Below are 14,799 nucleotides of genomic sequence, written 5' to 3'. Positions count from 1 at the left end.
TAAGTTACTAATATGAGATCTCTCCATTTTTTTTATGAAGGCAATCAGTCTATCAACTTACTACAGTTGTTCTTTTAACACAGCATTCACTGTTTCCTTAAGTTTACGTATGTTGTGCACTTATTTCGTTGGATTCTAGGAAGTCTTTAATTTGTTTATTTTCTGTCTTTACCCAGAAGTCAGTCATTCAATAGAGATTTGTTCAGGTTCCATGAGTTTCTGGGGTTTCTGTTGTTTCTGAAATATACCTTTAATCCATGGTGGTCTGATAGATATAGGAATTTGTTTCAATTTTCTTATATCTGCTGAGACTTACTTTGTAACCAAGTTATGTGATCAACTTTGGAGAAAGTTCTGTGAGGTACTGAGAAAAACGTTATATTCTTTGTACTTTGGTGAAATGTCCTGTAGCTATTTGTTAGTCTCATTTAAGGCATGATGTCTGTTATCACCATTATTTCTTTGTTTAGTGTTTGTCTGGATGACCTGTCCATTGGTGAGAGTAGGGTTTTGAAGTCTCCCAGTATTGATGTGTGAGGTTCAATATATGATTTAAGCTTTATTAACATTTCTTTTAGAATTGGTGCTGCCCATGTGTTTGGAATATAGATGTTAAGAATTATATGTCATCTTGTTGGATTTTTCCTTGGACGAGTATAAAGTGTCCTTCCACATCTATTTTAATTAATTTTGGTTTGAAGTCTATTTTTTTAATATGTTAGGATAGCTACACCAGCTTGCTTCTTGGAAAACCTTTTTCAACTTTTAACTCTGAGGTAATCTTTATCTTTGATGTTGGGGTGTGTTTCTTGTAAGCAGCAGAAGGATGCATCCTGTTTTTGTATCCATTCTGTTAGTCTGCCATTTTACTGGTGAATTGAGTCCATTAATATTGAGAGATATCAATGACCAATAATTGCTAATTCATGTTATTTTGTTGTTGCAGTGTCCCCCCTCCCACCCTGTGTTGGAATTTTCCTACTAGTACCTTTAGTAGGGATGGATTTGTGGCTAGATATTGTTTAAATTTGACTTTGTCATGGAATATCTTGTTTTCTCAGTCTACAGTGATTGTAAGTTTTGCTGGATATAGTAGTCTGGTCTGGCATCCATGATCTGTTACATATGTCCAGGTCCTCCTGACTTTTAGAGTCTCCATTGAGAACTCAGGGTGATTCTAATAGGTCTGCCTTTATATGTTACTTGGCCTTTACCCCTTGTAGTTTTTAATATTCTTTCTTTGTTCTGTATACTTAGTTTTTTGATTATTATGTGACTTGGGGACTTTCATTTCTGGTCCAATCTATTTGGTGCTTTTTAAGTGTCTTGTATTTTTATAGGTATCTCCTTCTTGGGATTAGGAAAATTTTCTTGTATGATTTTGTTAAAAATATTTTCTAGGCCTTTGAGGTTGAAATTCTTCTTCATCTATTCCTCTTATTCTTAGGTTTAGTCTTTTTCATAGTGTTCTAGAATTCCTGGATATTTATGTCAAGAATTTTTTAGATTTAACATTTTCTTTGGCTGATGTAACAATTTCTTTTTTGTGTGTCTTCTATGCCTAAGAGTCTTTCTTCCATCTCTTGTATTCTGTTGGTAATGCTTGCTTCTGTAGCTTCAGTTTGTTTACCTAGATTTTTCATCTATATGATTCCCTCAGTTTGTGTTTTCTTTATTACTTCCATTTTAACTTTTGGGTTTTGAAACAGTTTTATTCTTTTTCTCACATGTTTACTTTTTCTTCACTTTCTTTGAGGAATTTATGTATTTCTTCCCATTGTTTGTGTTTCCTAGATTGCTTTAAGGGATTTATTAATTTCCTCTTTAAGGACCTCCACATTGTCATAAAGTTGGCTTTAATGTTGTTTTATTATACTTCATCTGTGTTGGGATATTCAGGGATGGGAATAGTAGGACAGTTTGACTCTGCTGGTGCCATGTTACTCTGCTATTATAGATTTTGTTTTTGTACCAGTGTCTAGGCATCTGGGTTTGGGATGAGCTTAGGTTTAGGTGCCAATTTCTGAGTCTGTCTTTGTTGGATGGATGCTTTGTTTCTTGTTTTCTGCTTCCTCTTTGGTCGTTTAGTCTTTGTGGTCTGTGGCGTGACTGCTGGTTCAGTAGGCAGTCTCTGTCAGAGTTAGGGGCTGGATTTTTGCCATCTAGTGTGGCCTTTGGTCCATCAGGGCGTCTCTGTTCTTCTGCCTGGCTGACTGGTGTTGTCTGTACCTAAGCAGCAGATGTCTGTAAGCATAGGAGCAAACATGGGATGCAGGTGGTGGGTAGGATGTTGTGTCAGTTTAGGCTCTGAACCCAGAATGTGGGAGGGTCCCAAGGTCAGGTAAGGTTTTTGCCTGTTCTGACTGGTAGGACTTTCACCTGAGTAGCAGATATCGACCCATATATATGGGTCAAAGGGCAGCTTTCAAAATTGGCTGTCTCTTTCCTTTGTGTAGGTAGGTTACAGGGATCAAACTTGGGTCATCAAGCCTGACAGGACCTCATCTAGAAACTTCTTCATAGACACATGATAATGCTTAATCTGGGCACCCTGTAGCCCATCACATGTGAGACACAGTAACCAAGGCATCTCCTGCCACCGTTAACTTTACATGAGGTTTAATTGGGGGGAACTTTATGTTTGTTTTCTTGATTTTTGTCAATTTGCCTCTAATTCTCATCAAATAGGTATTCATCTCTTTACCAGAAGAGTACTCTGAGACTCATCTGCTGATTACACAGCATGGATTTCCAACACCAGATGAGCTGATCACCAAAGGCACTAGAGTGATGTCCACTGAGGCTTTCCTACAGGTCTTCTTTGGTCAGAGCAAGCACAGGTGTAGCATCAATCTGTGCCAGTGTGCACCCACATGCTGGCCTGTCCTTTGGCCTGCAGGATGGGGATTCTATCTCCTGAATTCCAATTTCAACCTTGCAGAATCTCAACAAGTCATTTCCTTAGACCAGCAGCTCTGGTATGAATGTCATGTAGGAGTGTTAGTCTTCTGAGTTCATATTAAACCAATTACACAGAAACAGCTTGAGATTTCAAATGCAAATATTTGAGAAAGGTTCAGAAGTCAACAAAGTGCACAAACCTGAGATTTGAATACAGGTCTAGTTTAGACGTATGTGGATGACAATGATTACCATAGATGAAGGGAGAGAAGATGGGGGAGGGGAAGGAGGCACTTACAAATGAGCTCATTGACAAATCAGAACCAACTGGGTCTTGCACCTTGTGAATAGATAACCCCACCAAGGGTTCCCAGGGAACAAATCCTGTAATCAATGTGCTATTTAGGCAAACTCTGTTGATTCAGCAGGAGATCAAGTTCCTCAGTGCTAATGTAGCAAGCCATCTGATGGAGTAACAGTCTTTGGAGTCAGAAAGTTTTTAAATTTCAGCTCTGTCCATCAGTGTGTATTTTACGGTGGATAAAAGTACTTCTTCCCCAGAACCTTAGTTTTCTTAACTTTGGCATCTATAAAAGATAACTGAATACGTAATGAGCTAGCAAGGATTCCATGTATTAATGTATGTTTGCCACTATTCCACTGGAAGCCCACTGATGATGAAAAGCCACGCTCTCTGGCACAGAACATGGAGTTGAACCAATCCTAACAGGCAATCTCACTAAAGAAAGGGAGGTAACCACAGACTTTCAGGGTAATTGAGCCTTGAGATCTGAATTGTTAGCCAGTTCTACCAGTATTCTAATGCATCTAAATTGTATAAGCCAGTGACTTGTGATATGGGGGTCTTGGTTGGACCATATTTACTGTTAAAGTAATTTTAATCCACACATTCTTCCAGACAGATTGTAGAGACTATTAAATGGCACACACATTTAGAAATATTATAAATTTCATTATCTTTTGGGTTCTGGGGTTTTAAATATCAATAAGTTTAAAAATCCATAATCTAGAGCTCAGAAATCTATTCCAATAGAAATACCCTTTCAACATGGATTTTCACATGGATTTCAAAGAACCTTTCTAAATTTCTTGAGGTAGACAAAATAAAGCATTGAAAATGATTCTTGTTATGGATTAAAATGAATTTTATTTTTTGAGACAATATTAAAGAATTACAATCAGAGGCAAAAATAAATATCAGTGTATCCAGAATAATAAGGCTTCAAAAACTGAAGCCTTCCAGAAGTCTCAGTTAATTACCCAAGTTATACATTTGACATTTAGTTCTGCCAACATAGGTACTGCTGACAGTCTTGGGCCTAGGAAGCTGTGAATGTTTTCATGGATACTTACAGGTTCTAGAAGCTACCTCTCAACAGTATTTAGTCTAACTAGTGATTTTCGTGTCCCCCTTTAACCGGAAAAACTTTCCTATGGACCCTTAATATCCCATTCTGTACATGTTGAGTTGTAGAAAATATAATTATAATCATACACACATATATACTACATTAGAAATGGGAAAAATAACTACAAAGTAAGAAGAGGTTTGTTAAGTGAAGTTGCCACTTTCCATGCCAAGATTTTACATAGAAATCTCGTCTCTGAATTTCAATGGACAGCCTCTTCCTATTGTGAAAGTCATAAGATCACCATCAATTCCAATGTCACTTTCACAGGGTGTCTGCCACTGACACACAATGAAAAGTGGGGACAAGTGAACAGTCTTAGAATTTATTCTCTTTCATTCCACGTATTAATTTATGAGATTATTTTATGTGTTTAGCCGTGTACTAGCTTATTCTTACCCAGTTTTGTCAATGTGTGTGCATGTATAGATAAGACTGTGTGTGTGTGTGAATACATAAGACTGTGAGTATATGTGTACATGTGTGTGTTTAAGACTGTGTATGAGTACATAAGACTGTGAATGTGTGCGTCTACACATTAGACTCTATGTGTATGTGTGTGTACATAGATTGTATGTATGTATATGTATGCACACATAAGACTGTGAGTATGTGTATTACATAAAACTGTGAATGAACATGTGTGAATGTGTGTGTGCACATGTGCATGCACATGCTTGTGTTTACATACAATGAGCAAAGTTACGTAGGGAAAATTAAGGCTGTTTCACCTATATGCCATAAGAGGATTGGAAAAGCATCTTTGAGTACAAATGCTTCTCCTCCAGCCCCAGAGAAGGCACATCATAAACACCATCCGAACCCTGTAGTGTATAAGATGTCAGAGCCCAGATGAGGCGACAACAGTCAGGGATATCTTTAACTAAATCATAACTAAAGCTTGGATGCTCTCTTGCTCTTTTTAAAACAAGCATAAGGTCCTTCCCTAGACAGATTAGCTGTCATACGGCATGATGCATTTTATCAATAACACTTGTATGTCCCTAAAAGCTGCACCTAAAGCCTGCCTGCCTGTTCTGAGACATACCCAGTTTAATTTAAAAGTGAGTAAAACAGATGATGAAGAATTTAAGTTTTCACATTTCTTCAATCATAATCATGTAGTAAACAAAACTATAAACAGAATAGGTCCTCTTTTGGACTCACTTTTACTTTAATGTTTTTGTGTTAGAAGGCATTAATTATGTATTTCTTAATATTGGTATTAAAAAAGTAACAGAAGGCTTCATGAGGAATTGAGAACAGCCATATGTGAATACCATCACCTGAGCTAGGATATGACTGAGTGGCGTGGCTCATTTGATTCTAATGGCTTTGCCAGAAAAACTTCTAACCTTGTCTCATATGATCACTCCAACCCTTAGTCTGCAGTTTCTTACCCCACTGAGATAATGAATGAATCCGAGAACTCCTGTAAAGTGTACAGTGATGAAGTCTTCCAAACACCTTTTTATTATTTCATCTTCTTTGCCTCTGTAGGTGAAAGGAGACTGTCAAGTGTGGTAGAATCCTCAAATGCATTAGTCTCCAAAACCAGAAATGAGTGTGTCTCAGGTTTCATGGGCATAGCAAGATGCTGGACTGAATTTTTTTTCTGCCTGAGCAGGTGTGAACTCAGAGTTGGGGTAATCATAGTAGCATTTGAACCAATAATCAAACAAAGGGTTTGCACTTGTTAGACTCTGTGCCAAGATTTACCTCTGGGCACCTGAAAGCCATTTTTATCTTTTTCTTTTTTGTTATTTCCTGCCCATCTTGGAATCCACAATACATTAGGGGCCAAATACAATATTTCTCACTGAACATCCCAGAAAGGAAAAGCCAACACTCAGTAGCTCAGAAATGCATAGTTAGCACACAACCAAGTAAGAGCTTTAAAAGTCAGCTCTTATAAACATTTTGTTGTAGTGGATTCCACATTAATAAAAAGACTCCATCCTACAGGAATGCACTAGTATTCTTAGAAGTGATCCACAAATAAGTTATATAAACTGTGAGGCAACATATTTGAAAGGAAAGAATTATTCACTTAAATTCTGGTTACTAGACTGAAATCATGTGTGTTAGTTGTTGATTACCAACTCAGATAGAATGCACTCTTTCAGCTGATGGCTTTTGCTAGGAACCTGGTAGAGAAAGGAGAGAATCCATTCTTATGGATTTTAGTTATGGGGAACATGATAGCAAACAGATGAACAAATATACCAAAAGAACACAGACAGGGAAGACACTGAAGAGGGATGAGAAGAAACAGCCCTTTTTTTGTGCTCTACAGTGCAAACTTTTCTCAACAACTAAATGTTATACTCTTCAGTATAGACCAATGAGCCTGAGGTGTCCTGAGAACTCTACCCACTGCAATGAAGTGGTATTCGGCAGAGAATTCCAGGTTAAATGCTCAGTTTCTTGCATGTCAGACCAACTTCATCAAATACCTAGAGCAGGATTGTCTTAAGAGGCAACATGAGGAGGCAGAAAAGCAGCTAGGGTGCAGGTTGATTTGAACCTGTATTCTGGCTCCACAATTTATCAATTAGATGTCTTTGGGCCAGAAGCTTGTCCTCGTTGGCTCTCTGTTTCCTCACATGACTTAAGGGAGAGCTGTTCTTACTTCAGAGTTCTTGTCAGAATATGCTAGTATATACCATCAATCCAAGTGGATGTTCAAAGCGGTACCTATGATCCTTACCAAAGAAATTCACCTTCGTCTCTTTTTCTAAAGTACCCCATGGGCTTTCTGGTAAACCAGGAATTTTCCTTGTCTTCATTCTCTCTGTCTCTCTCTGTCTCTCTCTGTCTCTCTGTCTCTGTGTCTCTCTCTCTCTCTCTCTCTCTCTCTCTCTCTCTCTCTCTCTCTCTCTCTCTCTCTCTCTTCTTAAAGTGGAGGTCTGTCCTGTTACCAAAGATGAATAAGCCAAGCAACCCCACTAGCTAACATCCCCTACCCTTCAGTACTTACAAAATAATAGACTGGGTGGAGATACAGCTAGACTACTGCCAGGTTATCAATTGCATTTCTTTAATCAAGAGGGAAAGGTAAGCCATCATGTTAATGTATCTGTTGTAAATTATCTCAGGGCAAGTATGATAGCAACTTTTTAAATTATAAATTACACACACTGGCATCAACAGTAAATATTTATTGGCAAACTACATATAACTATGTCCCTAGCTCATCTGTAAAATGTCCAAGAAAGTGTTCCATGTACAGAATCTTAGTGGAACATGGATGATGTGTGATATGTGTCCTCCAATTACAGCTTATGTGCAATTACAGCCAGGGTACTTGAATTTCACATAAATCTCAACCCAGATGGTACTAAGCAAATGTGACCCCTGCCTTTTCTTGTAGAATCAATATATAGTCTTTCATTAGCTAATGAACATTATATTCCCAGCCACGAATGACAGACTGGGTACTTTGTTGGCATCAGGATTTATTATAAGTCTTTGCATGTATTATTTTAATTTATTATGACAACTCTATGAGGAAAATACATAGAGATAACCCATTTTGTAGATGAGGAGACTGAAGCTTAGAGGTGTTATTTTCAGCACAACTATAAAACTGAAAGTGAGAGTGTCAGTTACATTAGTGCCATAGTGAATAAAACACCAAACTCAAACAATTTAAAGAAGGGGCTGGTGGGAGGGTGCGGGAGGAGGGGAGGGAAAGGGAGAGGGACCTGGAATTGACATGTGAAGCAACCTTGTTTCTAATTTAAATTTAAATTTAAAAATAAAAAATAAGATAAAATGTAAAGGAGAAAGGGCTTGTTTTTTGTTTTTGTTTTATTTTTTTTTTTTTACAGCTCTAGAGGCTTCATCTTCATCGTAGGGAAGGAATGATGGGTCAAAGCTCTTCAACTTGTGGCAGACAAGAAGCACTGGGAATACAGGAAATGGCTGGGACAAGACATGGACCTTCTTGCTGGTTAGCTTTGTTTCAGTATGACACAGGATAGACTCATCTGGGAAGAGGAAAATTTAGTTGAGAAAATGCCCCATAAGACTGGCCTGTGGGCAATCCTGTAAGGCATTTTCTTAGTTAATGATTGATGGGAGAGGGTCCAGTCCACCCTGAGTATTGACACTTCAGAGCAGGTGTCCTAATTTTTATAAGAAAGTAGGCTGAGCAAGTCATGCAGGCAAGCCAATAAGCAGTATTTATCCATAGTTCCTCCTGCCTCTGCAACTTCTTGAGTTTCTGCTGTGACTTCCCTCAATGATGGACTGTGAGCATGATGAGTAAGCCAAATAAATTCTCCTCTCCCGAGTTGCTTTTTTTGTTTTTTTAATTTTATCTTTTTTTATTTTAATTTTAAATAGCTTGTTTTACATGTCAATCCCAGTTCCCTCTCCCTCCTCTCCTCCCGCACTCCCCTTCCCCCCCACCCTCCCACCCTATTGCCAAATCCTTCCACATAGGGGATATCTAGAGTCTGTCATTTTACTCTGGGTAGGGTCCAGGCACTCCCCTAAGGGTCCAGGCTGAGAGAGCATCCCTCTTTGTGCTATAGGCACATGAAGACAGTTTGTATACCAGGGATAGACACTGATCCACAGCTCAGGGCCCCATAGGTTGCCCAGGCCTTCTCACTGACACTCACATTTGGGGGGGTCCAGATCAGTCCCATGCTGGTCTCCCCACTGTCAGTCTGGGGTCCAAGAGCTCTCCCCTGTTCAGATCAGCTGTCTCTGCTGGTTTTGCCAGCCCATTCTTTGCCAAGCTAAGCAATAGTGGAGAGACCACCTCGAATGCCCATTCCTGATAATGAACTTGATGTCTATAACCATCCGGGAACTTTCATCCCGAGTTGCTTTTGCTCATTGTTTTATCATAACAACAGGAAATCAAAGCAGAACAGCCTTCAAAGACTGTTCATTGACCTACTTACTCAAACTGTGTCTACCTTCCATGGCTTTCATTACATTTCAGTGGTCTACTGTAATTTGAATCTACTAAGTGGTGAAACCACGATGTCAGAGACATCATGATCAAATCATGTCTGGAAGTGCACTCACTGACATACTCTAAGGTGTGCATTAGAATCTCCTAGGCAACTCAATCCAGTCAGTTCAATCCAGATTAAGGATCACATGAGCAATCAGCTGCTTCTCCAGGCAACTTGGGTTACCTATTGCCCATTGTCTGCTATTTCTTCCCATGGAAGCTATGTCCCAGAGAAAGGTAGTCCCCAGACCTAGGGCAGTTTTATCCAAAATGCTAGACAGTGCTGCTATACAATTGTGTTACATAAATAGATTACTGATAAGAACACCAGAGACTGAGGCTCTCTTGCAAGTGTTTTGCAACACAGGCTATTGTAGTTTTATTTAGGCTGTTTACTCAAAGGGCCAGGAACTCCATTGTTTTATGTATAACAACATTTTTAACACCAACCATGTATTTGGCACTTTATTGGCTTCATAATATTTGTTGAATGGATTAATGAGAAAAGTTTCCAGAACAATGAAGAAAAGAAGACATAAACATAAAACCAGCTGAAACAAGTTGAGTACCTTAGGGGAGAAGTCATGGGGTATCAGAGGTGGACCAAAAGGCCAATAGTTAAGACTCCCCAAGGATCTAAGTGAATTTGACTCTCAGTACTTAGCAAATGATACAGGATTTGGGGATGTTATTAGCAGAGCCAAATACACATCAGGTCAGGCATTGTAGAAAAGTCAGCATTGGAACTGTGACCAAACTTACTATGGTGACAGGTTGTTTATCTGGGCAAGAGAATGTTCTAAATGCAGGTATGAGGCATTAAGGAGAAGCACAGGGAGAATGAGGTTCATTTGTCTGAACCAGGGTATACGGAATGAACCTGAGCTCAAAAGATGGTCAAGACTCCAACCAGCCTGAGCTTACCCATGCAATGCTGCTGTTTATTGCATGGGAAGGTAGCATTCAGAGTAAGGAACACATTTGTCACTATTGCAGGCATGTCCAGCCCATAACCATTGGCTACACTGATGCCAAGGATCACTATGCATGTGGTCAAATACAGAACTGAAAACTTACTTAAAACATTATGACACATTTTTTTGAGATTTTCTTTTTATAACTTAGGCATGTGGCTTTAAAGAACTCTGTAGATGACAATGTCCTCTCGAAAAGTTAAAATGTGGACACACCGTTTAGTATTTGCACATAATGCAAACACTAGGGATGCAATCTATACATCAAGTCCCATTTAATCTTGGATGGAGTCAAATAGAGAGTCTTATCTAATATGAATCCAACCCATGAGACCGTATTTTTCATGGTCTCCTCACACTGGACAACCAAAGGAGATTGCCACAAAGGAAGTAATTACAGAGGCACGGGTGAAGGAAAACCACACATGCAGGTACAGTGGCCTTGGGAGATTAAAGGCACCACTGTCATCTCTCTCAGGGAGTGCAATGAGGGGAAAGTTGCATGTCACAAATCACCTCGAAGTAAGCAGTAATCTTTGCTTTGGAGACACTGACAATCTATGGTGACCCAGTGATGGAGAATCCAGGAGCAAAGCTCTGTAGAATCATCACTTTTCCCTCTTCTGAACACTGCTGGGCTGCCATAGACAGAACTCAAGTGAAAACCAGGAGTTCAGGAAAACTGTGATTTAGTCACAGGACTTGGCTTCTTGGGCTTGAGCAAAAGAGAAGAAGATCATGAATCTGGAGGGACAAAGGGAAGAAGACTAAACCATTTCACACCTTTGTAAACATGGAGAGATCAAATCTTAGGTGTCGAGCCAGGGGTAATGCTTATCTAGCATGGAAAACATGCTTTGCTTTGTTTTCAGTGCATGTCTTTTCATATTGAGCTTCTATTATGATAGATGGTACTGGTTTTTCCATTTACTTAAAGATAAAGTTCCCTTTCAGAATACACTTAAGTTTTAAAAGTGAGTTCATTTAAAGATAAATATGAAGTAAACAACAGCACAGATGGAAGGGGGTAGCAAAGATAACAGAAGTGTGATGACTAATGTTCCTAAAGTCCTATGGAGAACCGCTGCAGCTGACAGGTTTTGAGCAAACGAGTGATAGGATCAAGGCTCTGCATGGGCAGTTTAATGTACTTTCAGTATAAAGAACAGATAGAGATGGCAGGCAGAGGCCCTAGGACTAGAGAGGCAGGGACAGAGTGAAAGGATTGAAGCAGAACAAACAGATCAAAAGAGTTAAGAATTCACTGCACCAAAGGCAATCACAATGTAGAGCAGAAGATAACAGCTGCCACCAAAATTGCCCTTAAAAACATCTATTATCGGCAATATTAGAAATGCTGTAGCAAAATAATGGGGCAGGAATCAAGGCCCGTTAACAGGTAGAACACTTATGTAATTTATCTCCCATGAGACTGTCAGTGAAGGAAGAAAACCACGAACATTTATCTAATGCGTACCCCCAGTACAGCGTTTCTCCAGAACAGCTGCATTTGTTTTTCATATTTGCAGTGGAAAAATTGGGAAGGTCATCCAGACTTGGTGTGGGGAACCAGGAGAGCAATTTCTATGCCTTGGATAGACACAGTAGTGGAGGTATTTTCAGATACTTAGGATATTTGTTTAGAGCTTTGGAGTAAGCCAGGAGATCTATTTTCCTGAACAGAATATTTAGTTAGAAAAATGAAACCAAACAGACATAATCATCCCAGTGTCAGAGAAACAATCTGAAACTACAGTTTAGGAATAGCAGTTTATCATGGTTGTTGTTACATTGGCAAAGATTTGAGACTAGGCACTCACCTTATTTTGGGTTGTGTGTAGATGTACCACCCCACCCCCACCCCACACCACGCACAATGAATTTCTAGACCATGCTTCACTTGTATAAAAATGATTTTCAATTAAATCCTCAAGTTCTGGCTCCCTGAGAGTTTTAATCATCATGTTTTCAAATGAACCAGCGGTTCATAGGCATCAAGAGAAGGAAAGACCTACCAGATTATCAAGCCTGTCCCAACAGACTTCTTAGGAGTGTTCCCTGCAGTTCACTTTCAATTGCTTTGTTCACTTTTGGTTTTAAATGACTCCAGCAATGGGACTCTTCGTCAATCTAAGAGGCCCATGGGAACCTTTGCTCAGCCTCAGAGTCCTCATTTTAGAAAACGTATTCTGATATGAAGTCTTGCTACACCACTTGCCTCTCCCAATGGGCCCTTTCTTCTTCCCTACATTTATGCCCTTCAACCCCTACGGATGCCAGGGAATGGCAATAGTTTGCCTCATCAATTACTCTCTTCTTTCCCCTCATTGCTTTTTATTCTTTGTTAATCTGAAGATTTCTATGCTTTTGTCTGCTTCTCACATCTTTGTCACCATAGTAACTGAAGGCTTTGACAAGCACACCATTTCATAAGAAGCCCATGAAGGCTGCAGCTTGTCCTTGTGGCCTTCAGCTCCATTTCAGAAGGGGACTTTCTATAATCGAGCATTTATGACATGATCAGGTCTGTGAATACCTGCATAATCACTTACACTAGATAATCACTCAGTAAATCTTCAGGGTCTGGGAGGTAAATGTTCCACAAGGAATAGTTGGCTGAATGCCAGAACTTTAAGAAAGAGCAAAGTAACATGGAGAATCATCCAGGAGCACCCTTAACCATTCTGTGTCTCAGGATCTCAGTTTCCAAAGTTGTCAGAAGAGGGGACTGGACCACAAACCCCATAAGGATGTTCTATGCAAACAATTGTGCACAAATCCAACTTAAAGAAGTCCTAGTGAATATCCTGTGCACGGTTGCCAGATTTATCAAGCAAAAACACAAGATGTCAGTGACATTGGGATTGCAAATAAATTAATAGCTTGTAGTATAACTTTATGCCACTCAATAATTGGAATATAGTTCCCTCCCCATATCCTCTCCTGCAAAATCTGATATTTCCCTCTGAAGTTGAAACATAACTGCTAAACTGTGCCCAATGCTTTCTATTCTAGTCTCAGATACTCAGGAGACTAAACATTAGTGTCAATTGACCACAGTGCTTTGAGGCTAGCCTGACCAACATGGAGAGAGATTTTTTCCTTAAGAAAGAAATATAGGAAAAGAGAAACACACACACACACACACACACACACACACACACACGCACGCACACACACACATACACACACATACACGGGGGTGTAGGGGGAGAAGGATGAAGAAGAGATGAAATCAGGGAAATAAACAAAGGAGAGAATGGAAGGAAGGTGAGGAAAGGGAAGGCAGGAGAGAAAAGGGTAGGAGAGATAGAGAAAGCAAGAGAGAGAAAGAGAGAGAGAGAGAGAGAGAGAGAGAGAGAGAGAGAGAGAGAGAGAGAGAGAGAGAGAGAGAGAGAGAGAGATTAAGCCAATATGCCCTGTTTCTATTTGGCAATCACAATTCTTTCTTACTTTGAAATGTTATCTTATTTGCTTATTTGCTATGTGGCTGAGTGAATGGCTAATCTTTCTAATGTCTCAATTCAAATGACCTGACATGGAGAAGAATTAGCTTCTCTTGGGGATGAGTCCCCTTTTTGGTTGTCCAATGAATACTGGTTAGTCTTAAAACCATATATATGCAAACAACAAAAACAGACTCAGCAGGGACTTATAATTACATATTCTACATACACATATATATTTGTATATACAAATACATGTGTGTGAACAAAGTAATCAAATGACCTGATGATAAACCTTGAAAGACTAGGGTTAAATGACAGTCACAGATATTTCCAAATACAAGCACATGTATTTCCTTCTTAAGGTTCCACAACAGACCAGATATGGCCCAGTGAGAAACTGCACTCCTCACAGTCATCATTACCATCACATACAGAGTCTACAACAAAATGTAAAGTCTAAATTTCCTAAGCTGTAACACTCTACACCTTCCAGGACTATCCACATGCAGTGGCCCAAATGCAGCAACATAAGTTACTGGAAATTTCCCCTTTGCCATGCACTGTGCTGAGGAATTTGTATGCATTTCATAATGTAACTATCACACAATCTTGTAGAGTAGAAGTACTTTGTTATCCCTTACAGATAAGAACCTAGGCCAGAGAGACAAACTACCCCATGTGAACTCTCACAATTTATCCATTAAAGTGGAAGATTTCTTTGAGATAATGACAAACTAATTTCAAACATTATACCTAAAGGTAAACTAGGAAATCCTGAAGAATAAGGTATCTGGGGATTTATGATGAGGCTTATTTCAAAGATTAACTACTTAAGACAGTGTAGAGAAGTAGGCAAATGGAACAAAAATATATGTATATTATACATACGCATATGCATATATTTGTAATAAATAATATTTCTGTTATATATTATACATACACATACATATATTGTAATAAATATATATATAAAATTGTTTTAAACTGAGTTGGTAACTATAGTAATAACACTCCTCCCAAGAGCCATAGTCTATCCAACAAAAACTTAAACCCAGATATTTGAAACCTCC

At 39.1% G+C, this 14,799-nt stretch overlaps 1 long non-coding RNA gene across 1 annotated transcript in view; it reads right to left on the bottom strand.

The window, feature by feature from the left end:
• Positions 1 to 8,122: 8,122 nt before the first annotated feature.
• LOC110342079 overlaps positions 8,123 to 14,799 on the bottom strand; it is an 80,890-nt gene continuing 74,213 nt past the window's right edge. Inside the window, exon 3 of the long non-coding RNA XR_005877632.1 lies at positions 8,123 to 8,323. This is a non-coding gene — a long non-coding RNA (uncharacterized LOC110342079). The remainder of the gene's footprint in view (positions 8,324 to 14,799) is intronic.

The sequence above is a fragment of the Mesocricetus auratus genome, unplaced genomic scaffold, assembly GCF_017639785.1.
Source record: "Mesocricetus auratus isolate SY011 unplaced genomic scaffold, BCM_Maur_2.0 Super-Scaffold_100006, whole genome shotgun sequence".
Lineage (NCBI taxonomy): Eukaryota > Metazoa > Chordata > Mammalia > Rodentia > Cricetidae > Mesocricetus > Mesocricetus auratus.
Note: the sequence above shows the minus strand (reverse complement) of the source record. Positions and strands in the feature narration are given on the sequence as shown.